Source organism: Procambarus clarkii, chromosome 67, assembly GCF_040958095.1.
Source record: "Procambarus clarkii isolate CNS0578487 chromosome 67, FALCON_Pclarkii_2.0, whole genome shotgun sequence".
Classification (NCBI taxonomy): domain Eukaryota; kingdom Metazoa; phylum Arthropoda; class Malacostraca; order Decapoda; family Cambaridae; genus Procambarus; species Procambarus clarkii.
In genome coordinates this window covers 28,920,507-28,930,162 of record NC_091216.1, presented here as the reverse complement: position 1 = coordinate 28,930,162, position 9,656 = coordinate 28,920,507, and the positions used below count along the sequence as shown (strand labels likewise).

At 35.4% G+C, this 9,656-nt stretch overlaps 1 protein-coding gene across 2 annotated transcripts in view; it reads left to right on the top strand.

The window, feature by feature from the left end:
* Positions 1-3,588: 3,588 nt before the first annotated feature.
* Positions 3,589-9,656, top strand: part of LOC138355470 (uncharacterized) — a 550,270-nt gene continuing 544,202 nt past the window's right edge. Inside the window, exon 1 of one of the 2 annotated variants that reach the window (XM_069310584.1) lies at positions 3,589-3,923. The gene's annotated coding sequence lies outside the window, so the exon portion shown is untranslated. The remainder of the gene's footprint in view (positions 3,924-9,656) is intronic. The other variant, XM_069310583.1, reaches the window with a different exon arrangement.

Genomic DNA, 9,656 nt, shown 5'->3' with positions numbered 1-9,656 from the left:
CAAATCGTAGTGTATTGTTTTGTACTCATTGTAATTTTGTCATATTTGACTTTTTTATTAAATTAGTTGAATACATGGATATTTTTAAATAGGCCTAATTAGCATTTTATTCAAGGGAAATTTTACGTGTAGCGGAGTTTTGTTGAATCGTTCATGTTCTGTGTATGTATATAAGTGTATATTCATGAATTGAGTCCAGTATTTTAGTAAGAATATAGTTCAGTATTTATACTAGGTATGATAGCTATGTATAGAGATATTATTATTATTAATATAACCGGATAACAACAACTAAGGTGTTGGAAACTAAATATTTGTAGTAACTGTAATAAGTACAGTGTGTGTGTCTGTATTATCCTGTTATCAAGCAGAGAGTAAGAGTTCCTCACTCTATCTCTTACATAAAAAAATCTTAAAAGACATAAATTTTGCCTCCTGAAGATTTCTTTATACTTAGTAACCAACCCTGGCAACATGTGAAATTCCAGAGAAATTTCAAAATCAAATGATAATGAATTCCAAGTTATTGAACATACACGATTATTCACTTAAGAATGTATAGTGTGTTGTGTTCTCCCATCAGTATATATATATATATATATATATATATATATATATATATATATATATATATATATATATATATATATATATATATATATATATATATTGTACCTAGTAGCCAGATCGAAGTTCTTGGCTTACAATGCAAGGCCCGATATGCCTAATAAGCCAAGTTTTCCCGAATTTTAATGTTTTTCCAATTTTTTTCTTATGAAATGATAAAGCATTTAGTTTTGTATGAGCTAATTTTTTTATTTTGAGTTAAAACTAACGTAGATATATGACCGAACCTAACCAACCCTACCTAACCTAACCTATCTTAATCTTACCTAAACTAACATAACTGTGCTTAGCACCTGGTTATATCCTCTTAGGTGAGGTGGTTAAGTGACATATGGATGACGGACATTACATTGGGGGGATATTAATAAGGCATTAAATGTGTCAACATAGAGTGTGACATGTTAGCAGCTTATGTTGTTCTTAATTGCTTCCATTCCTGTTGCAGGGTCATTTGGTCCAACTTCAGCATTGGTCTTGAAGTGGGTAGAGTGTAACTGTGTATTAGCTGGTTATTGATTGCTGGTCTAGATTTCTTGATATGCAGCGCTTCACTGATGTCTAATCTTTTATTGTCATTGTATCTATCAATTATTTCGGTGTTGCTCGTCAAAATATCTTCTGGTGATCGTGTCGTTGTGTGTGTGTGGCGATTATATGTTCCTTCATGGAGCCCTGTTGTTTGTACGTTGTTAAACGTCTAGAGAGAAAGAGACGTTGTTGTCTTGCCTATATACTGAGATCTTTGGGGCTGACAGTCCCCAAGTGGACACGTGAAGGTGTAAACAACGTTGGTCTCTTTCAAGGCATTTTTCTTGGTGTTGGGAGAATTCTTCATTTGCAGGTTGGCGGTTTTCCTACTCTTAGAATATTTTGTTAGTTTTAATCTTTTGGTTGACGTCGGTTGGGGTAATGTTCCTCTCAGTGATCTCTTTTAGGGCTCTTTCCACGTTTTGTAGACCGTTGATAACAAGTTTCTGTAGAACAATTTTATTGGAAGTGCTGTATTGGTTGTTCCGTCACCTGTTGCACCTGGCCACCTTCCTTTGTATGATATCTTCGACATAACCAATGGAGAATCCATTGTTGACCAAAATCTGTTTTATTCTACATAACTCCTCATCCACCAGCTTCCACCCAGGTGGAATATATATATATATATATATATATATATATATATATATATATATATATATATATATATATATAATACAACACAGAGGGAAAGCTGTTAATACTCTTTCATATAAATAAGTATTGCCATTCCATATCTTCGTTTATTTCTAAAAGATATATTTACATGGAAATTTGAAAGTTCGTTGTGCTGAATATACCTTATAGGTCCACCGCAAGATTTCATGAACAATTATAGCATGTTCTATTGTTTTCATAACACGGTTAAGAGAAGATTCAGATCACAAGTTATTGTACGTGATATCGCTGGCCCAATTTTGCATGGCAAATATTATAAATTGTTCAATAACAGTCAACCAAAAAACTATTTCAATAAGCGGTGGGATGAACCAGGGATGTTAGGTATATAAATATATATATATATATATATGTATTTATATATGTGTGTCAATATTATATGATTTAAAATATTCTCTGCATTTTTCGGGTATCTTAATTCCACAGGTTCTCTATACAATTGCTTCTAATGGCGCAAAGAAAGGTGAGAGCATTTGGTGACAAACATGTGTGTGTGTGGAAACATGTGTGTGTGCGCTGGCTGTCGCACTCATATCAACACCTGTGTTACAGAAGCGAATGAAATCTGTTGAATGTTAGCCTCGTGGGTAGTGGTGGTGTGGTGTACATGGCTATTCATAGCTGGCGTGGGGTGCCATGCGGAGCTCAGGGCAGGTGTGTGTGGGGTGTGTCATGCGGTGCACAGAGCAGGTGTGTGTGTGGGGGGGGGGAGGGGTGCCATGCTGAGCTCAGAACGATGCGGTGTGCTCCAAAACTGAGCCTACGTGAGAATTCTTTCCATGCCTGGTGATTCACTTGTGAGAAATTGGCTATCACCTCAGACAATGGTCTCGCAAATGGAATAATTCCCTTTAAAGTGCAGCCATAGCTCCAGTCATGCACAATTACATCGTATGAGAAAGTGTAATTTTCTGGCTGTTTTGGTTATAATAACCAAACTTCGAGTTTCTTATTAAAATCAGAGTAATTGCCAGAACTGGTAATTCAAGGCGGAGTCAGCAGTGTATATCAAGTTGATATCCTTGCATACAACCTTCACGATAGCAAGGCATGTTGTGTTTAGAAATGAGACTCAGCCGATAGGAGGCTGTAGGAGGCTGTGAAACTGTAGGGGGTCTGGTCGACGACCGGGCCGCGGGGACGCTAAGCCCCGGAAGCACCTCAAGGTAACCTCAAGGTAAGATATGAATATTTAGATAATTCACCTCCGCTCGGCTATAAGATGATCCTTAGTGGATATATTTGACCGTGTCCTTACGTAGGAAGTCACTCAGAAAAGCAACTGAGCTTAGAACAGTCTTTTCTGTTAACTGTTGTTTGAGAACAGAGTTCACAGCGTCTCCATGTTGACTGTTGTTTGAGAACAAGGTTTAAAAATTGCTTCTTCGTGTTTGAGACCTTCCGATAGTTCCTTCGCAACATTGTATCATTTACAGAAAACAACCAATTTTGTTGAAAGTAAAAACAATTGTATTTTTCATTGGAATCGAAAATATATATATAATTTATTTAGATGAAATTAGCTATTGCGTGTGTGCTTACGTTTCGCATCAAAGTGCTTAAAAAAGTGATATTAAAACTTTTAAATGTCTTGAAATGAAACAAGTACATATGGAACCCTTTGGTACTTTTCAGTGACAAGAGGAAGCCTCTTTGGTACTCTTTGACTTACAAAGTGGATAATCTTTCTTACTCTTGAATCACAAAATGGAACCCCCTATTCTTGTCCATGAATCAAACATTGAACCCCTTTGACGCTCTTGAATCCCAGTGGTGAAACGCTCTCGACATTCTAGAGTCATAAAGTGAAACACAGTGTATACATTTGTCTCTGAAAGAAGGTTCCAAGATGTTTCTTAGTCGGCAGAGTACAACGTTATGTTCATTCCATCCTTAGAGCATTTCTAGTGTGGGTTTTTCACCACCATTCTCTGGATGCACTTCCCAGCCACAGCAGTAACATCACGGCTCTGATGTAACCTGCTATGGAGTACCTAAATGAACTGTACCAGAGAGCTTGACTAGTCCTTCTTATTTTATGTTATGGAGAGGCTGGGAAGCAACTTTAACGTGGATCTCAGAATTAGGTAAGCTGCTAAATGAATTTGTAGATTGAGGCTCAGATAATATGCTAAAATTATATATTACATCAATAGTGTTTAATAATCAACATTCGTATATCCCTATTTCGTTCGCTTGCTCAGAGAATATCATTATTTTGGAAGTTTAATAGAATGAAAGTATCAAGAAATATTCTCCAAGAGAGAGACATTCTCCATGTTCTTACAGAGATATTAAGCAATTGGAAAATCAGGATTGAATAAGATTTTAAAGAATTTATAATTATTGTAATGTTTTGAGTTGTATTTTCAAGCTGGCTTGAAATCTATGAATCTATTGTAAAAAAGGAATCCAATGTTGTAAGTGCGTAGAGCTTGCAAAAGAAGATAAGAAATGGATAACATCTTTTGTAATCAGGAAGAACGAAACTATTACAAACTGCCGAATTTAGTAGATATTAGAGTTTTGGAAATGAATGGTGGCTTTCACACTGTACTCTACATTAAGGGAACCAACATAGGAATGTACCTTAGAGTCCTGACACAAGCGGAGTGATTTTGGCGCCGTGTCAACCGTGCTCTCACATACAGCTCCAGCTGGAAGCAGATTGTCGAGGAACTCTGTAGAGTAAAGCTCTACAGAGCTTTACCCTAGTCAATAACGCATACTGTAATGGATATGTCGTCATTAAAAAGATGAGCCATCATGCTACTTCCGACGTAACGGGAAACTCAATAGTATCTTATATATTAAACTGTTTTTCAGGAAATTCTTTTCCACGGCTCACAAAACGGAGGAAAGGGACAAGGAAGACAAAGATAGAACCTTGACTCTTACTGACACTAACCGAAAGAATTACTTGACAGTCTACTACAAGCGCAAGAAGACGTCCAAACTTGCTCATGAAGAACTCTCCAAACACCAAATGAACCCCTTGAAAGAGACGAATGTCGTCTATGCCTTCGCATGTCCACTTGGAGACTGTCAGCCGCAACGTTCTCAGAATATAGGCAAAACAACATCTCTTTCTAGGTACCTACCAATGCACAAACAAGGCTCCATCAGAGAACAAATAATTTCTTCACACAGTCAGATCTTCAGGGATAGCCTAACTGTCAATACTGAAATAATCGGCAGATACAAAGACAAGAGAAGATTAAACATTGCCGAAGTGCTACATATCAAACAATCTCAGCCAACTATTAGCAACCAGCTCACGCTCAGGGGACAATATACCATCTACAAGATCAAGGGTCCAGTACACGCCCTCCTCAGCCACCATACAAACATAGGAAGTAAGGAAATCGCAGAAGACCTATTGGCCTTTGTAACATCATACTGCACCTCTTCCTACTTAGTTATATTATTATTCAGTTGCTCAAACTACCTCGTATACATTTCATCTCTGACTTTGAAAATGTTGACGAAATCAACGGAGCGTATCTATTAGTATCAGGCCAAGTAAACAGGTAAATAAGAAGTTAGACAAATTAATTTGAACTTTCTTTTAAAGTGAACAGAACATATGAAATGTATATATATATATATATATATATATATATATATATATATATATATATATATATATATATATATATATATATATATATATATATTGTACAATTGTACATCAAATTTATTGCAAATATTTTCATTACTATCATGAAAATAATTATTTCTTAAGGCAAAATCTGGCTATGAAGTTTCATCATATGAAGGCGAAGAGTCACAATAACGTGGCTGAAGAATGTTGACCAGACCACACACTAGAAGGTGAAGGGACGACGACGTTTCGGTCCGTCCTGAACCATTCTCAAGTCGATATATGGACCATTTTCACAATCGACTTGAGAATAGTCCAGGACGGTCCGAAACGTCGTCGTCCCTTCACCTTCTAGTGTGTGGTCTGGGCAACAAGTTTCATCATATACTCCTAGGAAACTTGTACTATTACCATGTTATCTAGAGATTCCGTCTCAGTTTACACGTACCACCACTTATTTGTCTAGACTTGCCCTTCTAGCTAACACACGCACCTATTTCTTCTAGCTGGTGCGTTGAGAGAAAAACAGTTGCCTTTAGCTAGCAGATCTCACTATTCATTCTAGATGTACACTCTTAGGATACCCCGGACCACCATTTCTAAGATATAATAGTTTCAAGTTATTCTTCAAAGTTTCAAGTTATACATATAAAAATATCTACAGTGTCAGTGTATATACCTTCACTATACATCCTGCCTTGTCGTCCTTATTTAGAGAGGTATAATAAAAAATAATGAGTGATATAAGGGCGGTTAATAAGGCAAGGAAGGGAGAGAGAGGCGTGGGGGGAAAAGGTGAGAACTGAGCATCTAAGGGGTAAGGGGGTGTAAGGGAAAGGGGGATATAATGGGAGGGTGAGGTGAGGGGAGGCTAAAGGAGACTGGTGTCACAGAGATGAAGGATTATGTGTAGCAATTAATATTTTTTTTGGTATAAATTTAGCAAAGGGTTTAGCAGTGCTGAATTTTCCTTGATTCCAGTCCATGTTTATTTAATATCTTCAGAGTCTCTAGACAATAACACACAACATTTGCAATGGGTAATTGACCATTGCTGCCCATCTTCGTTAATGCATTCAATATGTATAAATAGTGACACCTTTTTCTTTACATCTCTGTACTTCACATATGTGCTGAATTCACAGGTTGTGCCATATATATATATATATATATATATATATATATATATATATATATATATATATATATATATATATATGTATATGTATATATATATATATATATATATATATATATATATATATATATATATATATATATATATATATATATATAAGGGAATTTGTACCCTATGTATGAACTATTTGTGATATTGACAGTTTGTATCCCACATATGAACCCATATGCTGTAGATACATATTCTAGCATTCTAGCACACATTTTAACCCCATGTGCTACTTTGGTACTTTATAGCACAGCTCAGTACTGTGCAGTACTGGTCATCAAGCAGATAATATTTTATCCTGGAAATACTGTTTAATAGACATGTGTATAGCTTATTTAAACAGGTGAAATTATTGACCAAGAAATTTGAGTACAATATTGTGCCATTTCAATATTTCTAAGCTTAACTTATTCAATGTGAGAGAAGCGTTGGGAGCCCTTACATGATAAGTCACATACCTGGTTGATACGTGGTTGATGGGGTTCTGGGAGTTCTTCTACTCCCCAAGCCCGGCCCGAGGCCAGGCTCGACTTGTGAGAGTTTGTGACATAGTGACAGCTCTTACCTGGTTATGACGGAGGAGTATGTAGGAAAGCTAAATGGCTGAGCTACACATTCTATGTGTACTGCAGAAAACATATAGAGCAGCCACATCTCTTGTGTATTAATATGGCTGTAGAATATTTGCTTCAGCCTCGGAGTCTCGGCCTCAGTTCTCTCTTGATTTGTCACTCCTTGAAAAAAACAGTTTTGCTTAACTAGAAAGGAATAAACCAAAACCTAACATATCGATGCCGATACAACGTCAATATTATGGCGTTTAAGTAGTTCCTACTTCGTCGCATTTTTAACGGATTAAGTAAGAGGAAGGGTTCTCATGTGTTGGATAACAACTGTAGATTAGATCGAAAAGGAAGACGCCCAGATCAAAGACAAGTACGATAGCGATTGATTTACTTTGAGAGTTAAAAGAAGTTATACATTTCATTTATGAATGTGCGATGCAATGCATTTATCTGACTCATCTTGCACGTGTTTATTAAACCTTAGGTTTATAGTTAGTTTATACCTGTTATCACACTACATATTAGTACACTAATCTAGGGTGCACTACTCAGTGATACACTACTCAGTGATACACTACTCAGTGATACACTACTCAGTGATACACTACTCAGTGATACACTAACTTAGAGTAAAGTATCAAAAGTTGTACCCTAAAATGGCGAATAAATTACTCTGGACAATATTACCCGAGAGTAAAATGCCCCTACTTACTCTACTCTGAGGGAGTACTAAAATGGAGTACATTTAGTACATTTAGCTCTGTAGTACACTACAGAGCCACACTACCTTGGGGTACACTTGTTTCTATGGAACCTCTGCAGGAGGAATGATTTTTTTGGAGACGTTCTGAAAAAATGGGTTAAGTAATTTTCAAAAAGGCAGAAAATTTCAATCTTCCCCAATAAGATAAACAATGTATATGAATTCTCTAGAGCCTGACCCTATCAGAGGCTCTAGAAACACCCAAGGCTATGTACCATCTACAGAGTCAAGACTCTTAATGTCATCTCTATTGCAAAAATGTGCCTTTTCACTCTTATATTTAAAACCAAATTACCTGTTGGTAAAATAATAATGATATGCAAGGAGAATGTCTATCATCTAAGTAAACAAAATATGTTCATATATATTTTTTCAAAAGTTCAAAAACAAAAATTGTATTTAAATGCAGCACATTACATAGTGTCATGGCAATCCACACGTATGAAAATATTGGCAGTAACGATGTTTCGATCCGTCCTGGACCATTATTAAGTCGTGTGAACTTTTCGCACGAGCGACCAAAACGTCTTCGCCTGCTTTCAGATATGTGGGTTGGGTGTCTAGTTTGGTCTAAAGTTCTCCAGGGAGTTTTTTCAGAGATACGTCTCTTGTCTTCTTCCAAAATAGTGGTTAAATTTACTATTTATTGTTATATATATATATATATATATATATATATATATATATATATATATATATATATATATATATATATATATATATATATATATATATATATATGCACTCATCTTGCACGTGTTTATTAAACCTTAGGTTTATAGTTAGTTTATACCTGTTATCACACTACATATTAGTTCACTAATCTAGGGTGCACTACTCAGTGATACACTACTCAGTGATACACTAACTTAGAGTAAATCCACAATGGCAATCCACACGTATGTATATATATATATATATATATATATATATATATATATATATATATATATATATATATATATATATATATATATCAAACTATTCAGGCTTGTATCAGTATCATTCAGGCTTGTTCGCATATATATATATATATATATATATATATATATGTCGTACCTAGTAGCCAGAACGCACTTCTCAGCCTACTATGCAAGGCCCGATTTGCCTAATAAGCCTAGTTTTCATGAATTAATTGTTTTTCGACTACCTAACCTACCTAACCTAACCTAACCTAACTTTTTCGGCTACGTAACCTAACCTAACCTATAGAAATAGGTTAGGTTAGGTTAGGTAGGGTTGGTTAGGTTCGGTCATATATCTACGTTAATTTTAACTCAAATACAAAAAAATGACCTTATACATAATATAAATGGGTAGCTTTATGAGTTCATAAGAAAAAAATTAGAGAAAATATAATAATTCAGGAAAACTTGGCTTATTAGGCAAATCGGGCCTTGCATAATAGGCTGAGAAGTGAGTTCTGGCTACTAGGTACGACATATATATATATATATATATATATATATATATATATATATATATATATATATATATATATATATATATATATATATATATATATATGTATGTACGTATGCCGGTTAGGGTATGTAGTCATGCATATGCCGGTTTGGGTATGATATCATACATTTGCCGGTTCTTTCACTTATTTTATTATGCACCATTAAAACTTTAATGCCCGCCGACCTGACTCTTATTTACAGCACAACATCTGTGTAATTTTGTAGAAAAAAAACA